Source organism: Eleutherodactylus coqui, chromosome 12 (genome assembly GCF_035609145.1).
Source record: "Eleutherodactylus coqui strain aEleCoq1 chromosome 12, aEleCoq1.hap1, whole genome shotgun sequence".
Classification (NCBI taxonomy): Eukaryota; Metazoa; Chordata; class Amphibia; order Anura; family Eleutherodactylidae; genus Eleutherodactylus; species Eleutherodactylus coqui.
Window position 1 is genome coordinate 52,519,276 of NC_089848.1, and position 15,022 is coordinate 52,534,297.

A 15,022-nucleotide genomic window follows, 5' to 3' on the forward strand; every position below is an offset into this window, starting at 1 on the left:
AGCTGGTTAGAAGACACAGCAATTCCCGACCTGTGCATCCATAACATGAGCAGGGCAGATTGTTATCCACAAGGAAGCTTCCTATTAAATGACAACAAGTAGAGATTTGGAAAGAATTGACACGGAACGTATATTAGAAGTTGCATAACTTTTTGTAATACAAAAAAACAGCATTTGCTAAAAGCAGAATTCCCCTTTGATGAAAAGTAAACTTATTTTAAACTTCTTATGGGTTTCCTTAAATTGTCTTAGAAAAAAAAACTCCTATGATGAACACAACGGTTACAAGAATAGCAGAAAAAATACGCAGTGATGTTATCATTGCAGGGACCTGAATATAAACCATTTCCGGCTCTAAAATTCACTTTGTTTACATACTCATTGTCGTTTGTCCAAGTGCTCGAAATAACCTGCCAAAAAAGCTGAAGCCGCATTAAAAATAGGCCTGGGTGTGTGTAAAACAGGAACTTGGACATGTTCACAAACTTGCCTTCTAAAAACATACTCCTTTTAATGGGCGCTCTATCATGAGGTTATTTCTAAACCTTTCGCTAAAAATGGTTTGTTGGGCCATATAATTCTGACAAAAATATCATACTAACTACAACACTGGAGCTGATAGTCGTCAACAGGATTAATATAGCATGTGTGAGTTTCCTGACTATTAACCCTTTGCAATCCAATTTTGGATTCAGTGTTTCCTAGGCGGCTTTCTTTTTCTGCCATTATACAATGGCACCATCTGCTGGCTAGAGCCAGTACTGCAGTATGTGACATGCTGGAGAGGCTCCCGACAACTGATCGGCCAGTAATCTACAGTAAGAATACCCTGCTGGATGTCTTCGAACATCGGAGCTGTACAGCCTTCAATCAGAATGTCTTTGGACATCAGACAGTGGATTAAAAAGGGTTAATTATACTATGAAAACCAAACACTTGGATGACAGAATTAGCTAAAATTACTTAGGCTAAATGTTGCGCAATAGGCACTTTTGTTTTTAAAGGCCAAGATTTCTCTGCGTCAAAAGATAAAGCTTGTCCTATCTTTTGACGGCAAAATGCTGGAGACTCCCACAGACTCCTATGGGAGCCGGCTGGCAAAGGGAGGGGGAGGGAGTTTAGCAGCGGCGAGCGCTGCTAAACAATGACAGCTGCCACTAGTTGAGGCATTTAAAAATTGTTCTGCTGACCAAAGGATTTCAGGGCTGCGGCATTATTTCACTGCAGTTAGGCATGGGAATGGACAACAAAATAGCCGAGAATAGCCACGACTTGGCCATGGCTATTTTTCGTTTATGCGATTTTGAGCGCCGATGGTTACGATTTTTTTAGAGTGGTTATCGATTGTGTGAAAGGAGACCTTATGCTGGCTACTTCGACACAAACTAGTGGTGTGAATATGCAAAAGGATATACAAAATGAACCAACTCTACATGATGTTTTTTTAGCTATCTTTTCTCCTTAGGGAGAGCACCAAGACGGTGAGTGAGGAGACTTATGAGACCATCCATGCTCCTCTGGGTAATATGCAAATAAGGGAGATGGAATAATACCTCTGCAGCGCCACCTATTGGAAGGCAGCATTCCTTCTAGCTGTCACTTAAAGTAATACTGTCTTGGCCCCCTTTTCTGCTCAGGTTGGTAGTCTAAAAGAGGATGTTCGATTCATGAGACATGATTTGCAAAAGGTCACTGAAGGATTGTTTATAGCAGAAATGCATATTAACTCTTTCCAATCCAATTTTGGATTGAGGGTTTCCTAAAAGGCTCTCTCTTTTTGCTGTTATACAATGGTGGCATCTGCTGGATAAGGCCTCATGTCCATGGGCAAAATAGGATTTTAAATCCGCAGCGGATCACCCGCATGCGGATCCGCACCCCATAGGGATGCATTGACCACCCGTGGGTAGATAAATACCCGCGGATGGTCGATAAAGGTGAATTTTAAAAAAATGGAGCATGAAAAAAAACGTGACATGCTCCATTTTCGTGTGGGTCTCTTGCGGGGACGGCTCCCGCAGGCTTCTATTGAAGCCTATGGAAGCCATCCGGATCTGCGGGAGCCCTAAAATAGGAATAACTTACCCGCAGCGGACCGGGCAGGTCTTCTCTTCTTCACGGCCGGATCTTCTTTCTTCGGGTCGGCGGTTGTGCCCGGCGCATGCGCGCGGCACGCTGCCGGCGTGCCGAGTACATCCGCCGGCCGGAGAAAGAAGATCCAGCAGTGAAGAAGAGAAGACCTGCCCGGTCCGCTGCGGGTAAGTTTAATCTTATTTTCAGCGCTCATGTCCGTGGGGCAGGAGGGACCCGCTACGGATTCTCAATGGAGAATCCGTAGCGGGCCTGATTTTCCCCATGGACATGAGGCCTAAAGCCAGTGTGTGCGCACCAGAGAGGCTCCGACAGTGGAGTGGCTGGCAATAGACGGTAAGAATACCCTGTTGGACGTCTTCTGACATTGGTGCTGTACAAGCTTCAATCAGAATGTAGCAAGACATCAGACAATGGATTGGAAAGGGTTAATGAAATGGAGTTAGAAATTGCCCCTATGCAGGGTACAATCAGTAAATGTGAGCAGTTTATCCATACTTTGCAATATAAAGTAAATGATCTGGAAAATAAACTAAGAACTCCTTCATACGAGCATACTTGAGCCGCGTATTACGCATGCACTTTTTGTGCAAGCAATACACAATGAATATGAACCCATTGGTTTGTTTATATGAGCCATCTTGGTGCATATTACACACTGCAAAAGCTCTTTGAAATCAACGGGCATGCATAAATACGGGCAAAATACACAGGAAGCCTGCATATTCAGAAAAGGTGGAAGGGTCCAATCCAAGAGAAGTTTTTGAAAGATGGATAAAATTAACTAAGCTCCCACCCCCTCCCGACCCTTGTCTGCAGCCATCAATGGGGGGAGGCAGAATTGGGCAATGCTTAGCTCCGCCCCCTCCCATTGCAATCAGCCGATGGAAGGGGAAGGCTCAATGGCATGGCAGCCTAGGCGTATATGCATCTGAACAGGCACACAAATGTTAGATTCATGCGCTCGTTCACAAGTTTTTACAGCTCACATCGTAGCATGTATTGTATCCTTATGGGCACATTCTTTTCACTCTGCGTATTTGAGCTACTTGGAGTAAATGTACTGATTCATAAAAATATCCTTTTTGGATGTGAGTCATCCTTTCCCAATTCAAAAGGGAGATTTATTTGCCTTAGATGTACTATTGCTCAGAATAATTATTTTTAGTGCCAATATATGTCCCCCCTTTGTATTCCAGCGAATATATTAAGAAGGTGATGAAGTTTATGGCCACATCTCCTGCTGATTTTACATTGATGATTGCCAATTTTAATAATTGTTTAGATCCCTGTTTGGAGAGATTTAATAAAAGCCCTATAGTGGCTTTTCCTTCCCTAACTGATTTTGCATGTTTATTAATGAAACTAGGTCTATGTCATCTGTAGAGGCTGAGGAACCCAGAAGTTCAACTATATTCATGGTATTGCAGTTTACATAATAATTACCCTTTCTGGAATAGATCTCCCAATAGGTACTCCATATGGATTCTCATGTTTGTAGAATGGAAAATCTGCCATGACCTGTGTCTGATCATTCTCTACTTTGTTTGTTCTTGATAACAAATAGTAAAAGATTTGGTTTGGCTAGGATTTGAAAGTTCAATCCCTTCTGCTTACATTTGCTTGATGGCAATGCTAGAATGGAAGAGGTTTTCTTAGAATTATTTCAGTATAATATTGGTTCTTCTTCAGTAACTGTACTATAGGATGCTACTAAGGCATTTATACTGGGACATTATACACAGAAGATTAGTTTACATAAGTCTAAATTTCAGGATGCCATTAGGGCCCTTCAGTGATGAGCTTTAGCCCTTTCCCATTCAATTTGTATCCTGGTTTTCCTAGGGGACTTACATTTTTCTGCCGTTATACAACGGTGCTATATGCTGGCTAAAGCCAGTACTGCATGAGGTGACACGTTTGATAGGCTCTGACAGCAGAGAGGCTGGCAATATACAGTAAGAGAACCCCGACGGACGTCTTCCAACATCGGAGCTGTACAGCCTTAAATCATAATGTCTTCAGACGTCAGACAGTGGATTGGAAAGGGTTAAGAGCAGAGCAAGTGTATAATAATCAGGGGAAATTAATTGGAAAGACGCACAGTTGCGCCTTACGGATCATGTGAGAGGTATCGTACAAAGTAGACATCTTTTTACAGATATCAGGACCCTCTGTTTGGCTCATAGTGCCAAGGGTTGCTAAAAGTTTGTGTCAGAACCAGCAATTCTCGGGGGCCCCGTGCCCACACCACCGGTCCTGCCACCCGGGTTACAGGAGTGCGGCGTAGGGGAGCCCCGGTTCTTGTGATCTCCCCGGGCCGCTGTCAGACTGGTCGCCGCCGGGTTGCTAGGGAGGCAGCAGGTGCTTCTCTAGGCACTTGACTACCAGGCTGGCTTCCCTAGTAACTGTCTGTGCTGCAGACTGGGGGTGTGTCCCCAGCACCTCCCTGATTAGCCCTGCTGCTGTCAGGCTCCCCGCCCCTATCGGCTTCTGGGGCGGGAGCGCTGACAGCATTTAAAAAGGTGTGTTTTCCTTTCAGCCCTTGCCAGTGTTAGTTTGGTCTTCCAGCTGCACCCGCGTATTCTTTTGACTCCTGTTTGTGACCCCGGCTTTCCTGACCTCTGCTTTTGGACCTTGACTACGTTTTTGCCTGACCCCCCTGTACTGCGTACCCTCCTGTTGCCGACCCGGATTGTCTGACCATTCTACCGTTGTTTGTCTTCAGTGTCTGTTTGTCTTCCCGTGTCCCGCTTCCCTAGTGAGGGTAGGGACCGCCGCCCAGTTGTCGCCCTGGGGGTTAGCCCAGGGGGGCAAGTAGGCAGGGACAGGGGTTGCGGGATATCTCAGGGACCCCCATATCCCGGACACTGTCCTGACAGTAACACTGGCCGAACGAAGGTCAGACCCTTGCATCCGCCCGGCAACTCTGAACCCCTCGATGGAGGCCATGGCAGCTTTAGCGAACCAGGTCCAGTTCCTTACGAACCTTGCCCAGGACCTAACAGCCCGCTTGCAGCGACAGGAACAAGCGGCAGCTGCAGGTCCCACGCAGCTCCCTTCCGCTCCAGGAACAATGACAGAACCTCGAGCCACGCTTCCGGATTGTTTCTCCGGAGAGAGAAGTCAGTTTTTCGCATTTAGAGAGAGCTGCAAGCTCTACTTTGATCTCCGCCCCCACTCCTCTGGTACTGAATACCAGAAAGTGGGAATTGTAATTACCCGCCTGAGGGGAGAGCCCCAAAATTGGGCTTTCTCATTACCTGCTGGCTCTCCCGCCCGACTATCCCTTGACGCCTTTTTTTCCGCCTTGGGTCAAATTTATGACGAACCCGACCGTGCCGGCTACGCAGTCTCCAAGCTTCTGGCCCTGCGCCAGGGTTGCAAGATGGCGGAGGACTACTGTTCCCAATTCCGCCAGCACTGTACAGAATCCGGGTGGAATGATGCCGCCCTAAAAGACCTATTTTTGACCGGTCTGTCTGAGGGTCTTAAGGACCTACTCGTGGCCCACCCGGAGCCAAGAACCCTGGAGCAAGCCATGTCGCTGGCTATTCGGGCTGACCGACGTTTGAGGGCCAGACACGCCGCTCGGACCACTCCACTCCCCACGCCCACTTCTTCTACTGACCCGACTTTTCCACCTCCCACCACCGAGGCCATGGAGCTGGGAGCCATGAACCCCAAGCAGCGACGGGAAAATCGCCTGAAGAAGAACCTCTGCTTCTACTGTGGGGAGCCGGGTCACCGCATTGCAACCTGCGCCAAGAAGCCATGGCAGGGAAAACGTCCGCTCCTAGGCAGTTGTCCGGAGGACTGTCTAGGAGCCAAGGTACTCCCTGTGTTGTCCAAAATGTTATTGCCTTGCACCCTAGAATTCCATTCTTTCCACCGTACTGGGCAAGCCTTCGTTGATTCTGGGGCTGCTGCTAATTTCGTTAACTTTAATTTCGTTGCTCAACTGTCCGGGGTTCTGTTACGTTTAGAGACTCCGATTCTTGTTTCAGGAGTGGACTCCACTCCACTGCAAGCAGGGGTAGTTAATCTGGTTACCCCCGAGGTAAGGTTTACTATAGGAGCCCTACATGTTGAAACCTGCACATTTCTGGTGATGAGAGATTTGTCTGTGGACGTCGTCCTAGGTCTCCCCTGGCTCCGGGAGCACAACCCGGTAGTAAATTGGGACACGTTGGAACTGGTAGAGTGGGGTCCCCGCTGTGCCAACCACCTATGTCCGGTGGAGGTGGGGATCTCCACCTGCGAGGGGATTCCCCTACCAGATTACCTCTCCGAGTTCTCGGATGTCTTCTCCAAGCAATTATCTGAAGCCCTGCCCCCTCATAGGGAATGGGACTGTAAAATCGATTTGATTCCTGGGGCCAAACTTCCTAAGGGCCGCATTTATAATGTTACGGTTCCAGAGAGAGAATCCATGAGGGACTATATCCAGGACAGCTTGGCCAAGGGGCACATCCGGCCCTCAGAATCCCCGGTGGGTGCCGGGTTTTTCTTCGTCGAGAAAAAGGATGGGGGTCTCCGGCCCTGTATTGACTATAGAGAGCTAAATAAGATCACAGTCAGAAACCAGTATGCCCTTCCGCTCATTCCTGACCTCCTCAACCAGGTCGCTGGTGCCCAATGGTTTTCTAAACTTGATCTCAGGGGGGCATACAACCTCATTCGCATTCGGGAGGGGGATGAGTGGAAAACTGCCTTCAATACGCCTCTCGGTCATTTTGAATACCTAGTAATGCCTTTTGGCTTGTGTAACGCCCCCGCCATTTTTCAGGGGTACATGAATTCTGTGTTTCAGGATATCATGGGGGTGTTTGTCGTTGTATATCTAGACGACATTCTGATTTTTTCCTCCGACTTGCCGAGTCACCGTACTCATGTTCAAACCGTGCTAGCTCGACTCAGACATAACAAGCTGTTTGCTAAGCTCGAGAAATGTGTTTTTGGGGTACAAAAGATATCATTCTTGGGGTATATCATCACGCCATGCGACTTCCAGATGGATCCTGGGAAGGTGAAAGCCATCACGGAGTGGGCCCGGCCAGGTACCTTGAAAGCTCTTCAACGCTTCCTCGGCTTCGCCAATTACTATCGCAAGTTCATCAAAGACTTCTCCGTGGTGGCTAAACCTCTAACGGACCTCACCAGAAAGGGAGCAGATGTGAGTACCTGGTCTTCTGAGGCTCTGAGGGCCTTCGATAACCTAAAGGCGGCGTTCTCTTCAGCGCCTGTCCTGGTACAACCGGATCTGTCCTGCCCATTTGTGGTGGAGGTAGATGCCTCAGAGTTTGGTGTGGGAGCGGTACTGTCCCAAGGGCCCTCCACACTCACTAACCTTAGACCGTGTGCCTATTTTTCTAGAAAGTTCTCTTCCACTGAACGGAACTACGATATAGGCAACCGGGAATTGCTGGCTATTAAGTGGGCTTTTGAGGAGTGGAGGCATTTTTTGGAAGGAGCTCGTCACCAGATCACGGTACTCACAGACCATAAAAACCTCACCTATTTAGATTCCGCTAAGAGGGTAAATGCTCGGCAAGCCCGCTGGGCCTTGTTTTTCTCTCGGTTCAATTTTGTTGTTACCTATAGACCCGGTTCTAAAAATGTCAAGGCAGACGCCCTGTCTAGGAGTTTTGGTTCTCCGGAACCTTCCGAGTCTGAGCCTGAGAGCATTCTCTCTCCTGGAGTGGTCCTCGCTGCTGTCTCCTCCGACCTTTCACCTCTCATACACGCTGCTCAACAATCCGCCCCTGAAGCCCTTCCGGAAGGCAAATTTTTTGTTCCGTTGTCACTGAGATTGAAAGTGTTAGAGGAGACACATGCTTCAGTCCTAGCTGGACACCCCGGTATCAGGGGTACACTAGAGTTAGTATCCAGACTCTATTGGTGGCCGCACATGGCCAGGGATGTACGGTTATTTGTGTCCGCGTGCCCGGTTTGCGCAAGGGGGAAGAATCTCAGGAGACGTCCTGAGGGTCCTCTTCTTCCCTTGCCCATTCCGTCCAGGCCATGGTCCCATTTGTCCATGGATTTTATTACTGATCTGCCATCCTCGCTGGGGAATACGGTCATTTGGGTCATAGTTGACCGTTTTTCTAAAATGTCACATTTCGTTCCGCTTTGCAAGTTACCTAACGCCAAACTTCTGTCTGAAATGTTCATCAAGGAGATTGTTCGGCTACATGGGGTCCCCGAGGATATTGTGTCAGATAGAGGGGTACAGTTCGTCGCTCGCTTCTGGCGAGCTTTTTGTAAAAACCTAAATGTCAATTTGTCTTTTTCCTCCGCCTTCCATCCCGAGAGTAACGGACAAACAGAACGGATGAATCAAGAACTTATCCAGTACCTGCGACTTTTTGTCTCTGATAACCAGTTTCAGTGGGCCAACTACCTGCCTCTCGCCGAATTTGCTATTAACAACCATGTTAACTCGTCATCTCAAGTGTCACCTTTTTTTTGTAACTATGGGTTCCATCCCCGATTCTCGCTTTCTACTCCCCTTGTCTCGAACAATCCGGCCGCTGACATATCCTCTGAGGAACTGTGCACAGTTTGGGCCCAGGTTCGTAAGAACCTTCAGGGCTCCCAAGAGAAGCTACGTAAATACTCTGAGAAAAGATGTACTATCTCGGCACCTTTTGTGGTCGGGGAGCAGGTTTTATTGTCATCCAAAAATCTGAGACTTAAGGTTCCCTCCCTGAAACTTGCTCCTCGGTTCATTGGCCCATTTACTGTGTCGCAGGTTATCAACCCGATGTCATATAAGTTGTCACTTCCGGACTCCTGGAAGGTCCACAAGGTTTTTCATAAAAGCTTGCTTAAAAAATACGTGACTCCAGTTCTACCCACCCAGAACCCGCCCCCTCCTTCTTTGGTACAGGGGGAACTGGAGTATGAAGTAGAAAGGCTTGTTGACGCCCGACGGGTTAGAGGTGTACTGCAGTACCTGGTCCACTGGAGTGGATTTGGCCCTGAGGATAGGACGTGGGTCCCTGCCAGGGACGTTCATGCCCCACGCCTAGTCCGATCATTCCACAGGGCCTTCCCGCTCAAGCCCGCTCCTGGCCATGGGGGTCCGGTGTCCCCCCGTAGAAGGGGGGGTACTGTCAGAACCAGCAATTCTCGGGGGCCCCGTGCCCACACCACCGGTCCTGCCACCCGGGTTACAGGAGTGCGGCGTAGGGGAGCCCCGGTTCTTGTGATCTCCCCGGGCCGCTGTCAGACTGGTCGCCGCCGGGTTGCTAGGGAGGCAGCAGGTGCTTCTCTAGGCACTTGACTACCAGGCTGGCTTCCCTAGTAACTGTCTGTGCTGCAGACTGGGGGTGTGTCCCCAGCACCTCCCTGATTAGCCCTGCTGCTGTCAGGCTCCCCGCCCCTATCGGCTTCTGGGGCGGGAGCGCTGACAGCATTTAAAAAGGTGTGTTTTCCTTTCAGCCCTTGCCAGTGTTAGTTTGGTCTTCCAGCTGCACCCGCGTATTCTTTTGACTCCTGTTTGTGACCCCGGCTTTCCTGACCTCTGCTTTTGGACCTTGACTACGTTTTTGCCTGACCCCCCTGTACTGCGTACCCTCCTGTTGCCGACCCGGATTGTCTGACCATTCTACCGTTGTTTGTCTTCAGTGTCTGTTTGTCTTCCCGTGTCCCGCTTCCCTAGTGAGGGTAGGGACCGCCGCCCAGTTGTCGCCCTGGGGGTTAGCCCAGGGGGGCAAGTAGGCAGGGACAGGGGTTGCGGGATATCTCAGGGACCCCCATATCCCGGACACTGTCCTGACAGTTTGAACATTTGTCTCACCAAAGTATACTCAGATCCCATATCTACTAGCTCTGGCCAGTGGTAGTTGCACCTGTATCACTTTTACCTAATTCTACATGGATGTGGTTTTAGATCACTCTCTCAGTATATTATGTGAAACGAGTGATATCTGGGCCTTCTTCCAAACTTGACTGGAATAGCTTTTGAAATCTCATTCTGGGTGCGGCTGTTGAGTAGGATCACTTAGCCGGCATATGCTGATAAGTCTCTTAATGAACATATCTGCATGTCCTTTCTAGGTACATATTACCTAAAACTGGGAGAGTCGCCAAAACAGTGTGGCGAAATATAAAAGGAGAATATAGAGTATATTGCTGTTGCCAATAGAAACATTGTACACATCCCTTGTGACAATGCTTAGTATACATTAGACCTCCCCAAAGAGCTTCCTGCTTTGTAGGCCTTACACACTCTGATAAAACTCAGTGAAGGTCCTGAGGGTGGTAGACGATAGAGGGATTTAGAGAACACCAAAGTGAGAATGCCATGTTTATGACTCCCTACTCCACTCTTTTCAACAAATTAACAACTTTTCGCATACCATATGTTGCATGTGCAAGAGACATTGGCACACAGCTCTCAGAGTATGCCAGAATTGATAAATCTAACCCATTTTTTCTGGACTACACCTTAAAGTGAATAATGAGCAGGATATCATGGGTACAAAGGGAAGAATTAACTGTAGCATGGGGATCCTGGCCATTTTCCCACGGCAGTGAATGAGATATGTGCTTCATTATGAACAAAAAATAAAAGGCGCCTCATGTGTAGGACTCTATAATAGAACATATCTTTAAGAATGCAATAGTTGCACTCGCCTATGGTGGTTCTGACCATACAAAACTCAGTAGACGGCGTGATTAGATAATACACGGGGATACTTCAAATGATGGTTCTCCCCCTGTTGGGATAATCCCTTTGGCCTTCATAAGATAGTAACTTCTGTACTTCTCCAGTACAGAGACTGCAAGATCATAGTACTGAATATAATTAGAACTTCATTTCACTTACATTTGACAGTTTTTGAGTAGCTTGCCTAGAATTGGGAGTGGATTTTGTTTATGAATGGGGTTTGTTAAATTGCCATTTACTCTCTTTGCACTGAACATTGATGTGCAATTTTGCTGCAAATTCTTGCAATAGATACAGTTTACGGTGTTTGAACATGTGAATATAACCTTCAGGTACAAGTGAATCTATCAAAACAGTGGTGCACTCAGCAAAACTAAATATTGTATTCAATTAGCATACTCAACTAAATTCATCGAACTCAATTATGTAATATGATCTTTGTAAACCAATAATAAAGAATGCTCACTATTCTATTACACGGCGAGCATTAGTATACTGTTTCATCATGCTTTATATGATCATGACATTTATTAGCTGACCTTTAATTCATTATATTCATTTTTTTATGTATTTTAGAGACTGTTAATGCATCCTTGACAGTTTTCAAAAGCGTCTAGAAAAGAGGAGTAGCCATGAAGAATCCTACAATATGTTACATTTAGTAACTTTGTATACTATTTTTGGTGCAAAATATTGGTATACAGTACCCCACCAAAGATGTGGTGTGAGGAAGAGAAATGTGTATAAAGCTATCTTCACATCCGAACCGGAGGCGCAGATCTGGCATAATGAAGTAGCACAGCAAGCTGCACCATTTCATCTGGGAAGATACCGGGCGACATGCTGGAAGCCAGACGGACCCTATTATAGTGAATGGGGTCCATCTGCCGCTATTCAGGTCTGGCATAGGCTTTCTGTTTTTCCATTGTTTATCTCTTAGCATGGAGTTGAGAAACTAAAATGCATAGTGCTACTATGAACCTAACATGTCAAGAGGAGCGTGCCAAATTTAGCATTCAGCATTTGCATTTGTGTTTTGTATTTAAAGGGAACCAGTCAATGGTTTTATCCATGGGCGGAGCGTCAGGGGGTGCTGGGGTCGCCATGGCGACCCGGCCCTTGAGCTTAAGGGGGCCCCGAGATCGCCCTCCCACCATTAACAAACATACATTCATGCCGCGCCGTCAGCCGTGCAGTCCAGCCGACAGGATGAGCCAGAGAGGAAGCCGGGGACGGGTGAGGAGAAGGAGGGGCCCCGGGGGGATGCACGGCACAGCACTGTGTAACAGGATGATGTCATCACCCCCCTGCTGACACTGTGCATGTCGGCTCCGTATGTGCCCTCCTGCTGAGAAGTGACAGGGGTCACGAACTGCAATTCATTCTGGTATGTGTGCTTTTAGGTGGATCATCTGCTTAGTGGGGAGGGCTTTTGGACTGAGGGGCTGCAAGGGTTAAAGTTCTGCTGCTCTGCTACCTGAATGCTGCTATTGGACAGAGTGGGCTAGTGGGGAAGGGAAGGGGGCAACTGTGTACAATTCTTTTTTCAGATCATTATATATATATATATATATATAAATAAGGCATATAAAGTCATACAATTTTATATAACTTTGTCCTGGACCCCTTTTAAATTGAAACGGACCCACTAATCAGCTGAAGATTTCCACCTTCAGAAACCCACCACTATCAATGTGTATTGTCAGGGGAAGCTGCAGCCAGTCAATTTAACCCCTTAGGCCGCTTGCAGATGGCGGGGTCGGATCCGGCTGCAAGAATTCTCGCAGCAGGACCCGACCCGAGCGCCTGCAGAGAGCAGCGCGTCACTCACCTGCTCCTGCAGCCCCGGCTCTTTCATGTGGCGGCTGCCGGGCAGCCGGCGCATGTGCAGAGCGGAGACAGCGGCCGGTGAGTGCGGCACAGAAATAGAGCATGCCGCGTGACATTTTGAGCGGCCAAATCGCGGCCGTCTGTAGAGGATTGCGTTTGTTAACGCAATCCTATGGCAGCTTCCAGGGGCTGAAATTCCATGGGAAATCCCGCTGCGGAATTTCTGCCCGTCTGCAGGCTGCCTTAGTACCAAAGCCTCTTTGCATCTTATTGACTAACTTTTATAGTTCTTTTCATCGTCGTAATCCAAAAACCATGACTTTTACATTTTTCCGTCAACATGGCCGTTTGAGGGCTTGCTTTTGCAGGACAAGTTGTATTTTTTAACCCTTTAAGGACGTGGCCTATTTTGGGTGTGAGGACGCAACGATTTTTAGCAGATTTTTATCTCCATTTTTCAAAAGCCATAACTTTTTGAATTTTCCGTCGACGCGGCCGTATGAGGGCTTGTTTTTTGCATGGCGAACTGTAGTTTTTATAGGTACCATTTTTGGGTACATAGACTATATTGTAAAACTTTTATTATTTTTTTTTTATGATAACAGAGAGAGAAAACGCATCAATTCTGCCATAGATTTTTTTTTTTTTTACAGCGTTAATCATGCAGCATAAATGACATAATACATTTTTTCTGTGGGTCGGTACGGTTACAACGATACCAAAATTCTAATATTTGTTTCTAGGTTTTTCTACTTTTCTGCAATAAAAACCCTTTTTTTGGAAATCTTTTTTTTTCTATATCGCTGTATTCAAAGTCCTGTAACTTTTTTATTTTTCTATGTATGGAGCTCTGTGAGGGCTTATTTTTTGTGAGACAACCTGTAGCTTTTATTGGTACCATTTTGGGGTATTTATGGCTTTTTTGATCACTTTTATTGCATTTTTTGGAAGGCAAAATGCTAAAAATTAGCATTTTGCCTCTGTTTTTTAGCTTTTTTTTTTACACTTTTTGCCATACAAAATAAAAAGCATGTTCAACTTTTTGTACATGTCGTTACAGACGCGTCAATACCAAATATGTGGGGTTTTAATTTTTTTAAACCTTTTTTATGCTAATATGAGAAAAAGCACCAAAAAAGTTTTTTCCCTTTTTTTTTTCCTTTTTTTTTGCACATGTTTATTAGCTTTTTTTTTACACCATCTGTGTCCCTCTGAGGGACTTAAAGCACTGCACTGATGATCGATGTGATAAGGCATGGCAGGACTTCTGTCCTGCCATGCCTTATTGCTTATACAGTGATCCCAGGCACTGGCAATGCAAGACGCCATGGCAACAGGCCGGGCTCTCTACGATCTATATAGATCCTGGCAGGGAAGTGGTTAACAGCAGGGGGAGGCCGGCTATGAAGCACTTCAGCCAACCACAATCAGAGCTACCAGCAGGCGGGGATTTTAAATCCCCGGCTGCTGATAGATCAGAACTACAGAGTCGGGGACAGCGCCAGAAGGCGCGGCTGAGCCCCAGCAGCTGTAGGGAGGTGAGTATTGTTTTTTTTAAATTTTTGCCACAGATGTGGCAGATGTAGCAGCAGGGAATTCTTTTAACTAGCGGGGGTGAAGGAAACATCTGCCGCATGTGGCAGATGTGTTCTTCATGCCCGCAGGGGTCACGGCAGCTGCGGAGGGGTAAGTTTTTTTTGTTTTGTTTTTTTTTTGTTTTGCACTAAAATGCTTCTTTTTCAGTGAAGGGCTTATATGTAAAGCCCTTCCCTGAAAAAGAATGCAGGGGGCCGGCAGAGCATTGTTGTCAATGGAGCCGCCGGCAGCAGCCACAGCTCCATTGACAACAAGCACCCAGCTGTGTTAACGCGTGTTTTTGCTCGTACCTAGGTGCGAATGTATGTACGCACCTAAGTACACACAAAAACACGCTTGTGTGAACGCACGCTTAATGAAAATAAAATAGGTTTATATTTGTAAGCTTTTTCCCTATTATTACTGTGGGGGGAGGGGGGGAGCTCTGGAGTGGGGGGGGCCCAAACTGAACTCTTGCACCCGGGCCCACAAGCCTGTAGGTACGCCCCTGGTTTTATCCCTACTGAACAGACAATGGGGCAGATTACTGACATCAGTTCTTTACAAAAGTAAGTTTGTTTCTGTCCCACTTCAAATTATACTTGCAAAAATGTCTTTAAAACTTTCCGGTGTTCATGCAAATGTCCGTGATCCAGTCTGGTGGTCGAGCTTTGACCGTTTCTTCTGGCTGGAGCTTTTTGCATAATCCTGCTCACCTTGGCTGCTGTTGTATCTGTCATTCATGGAGCACTTTGAACTTTCACACATGTGCCAGAAGTTCATGGACCAGCACATGTGCAGATGGGAGCTACAAATCAGCCCACAAAAGGGATACATGATCTGTGC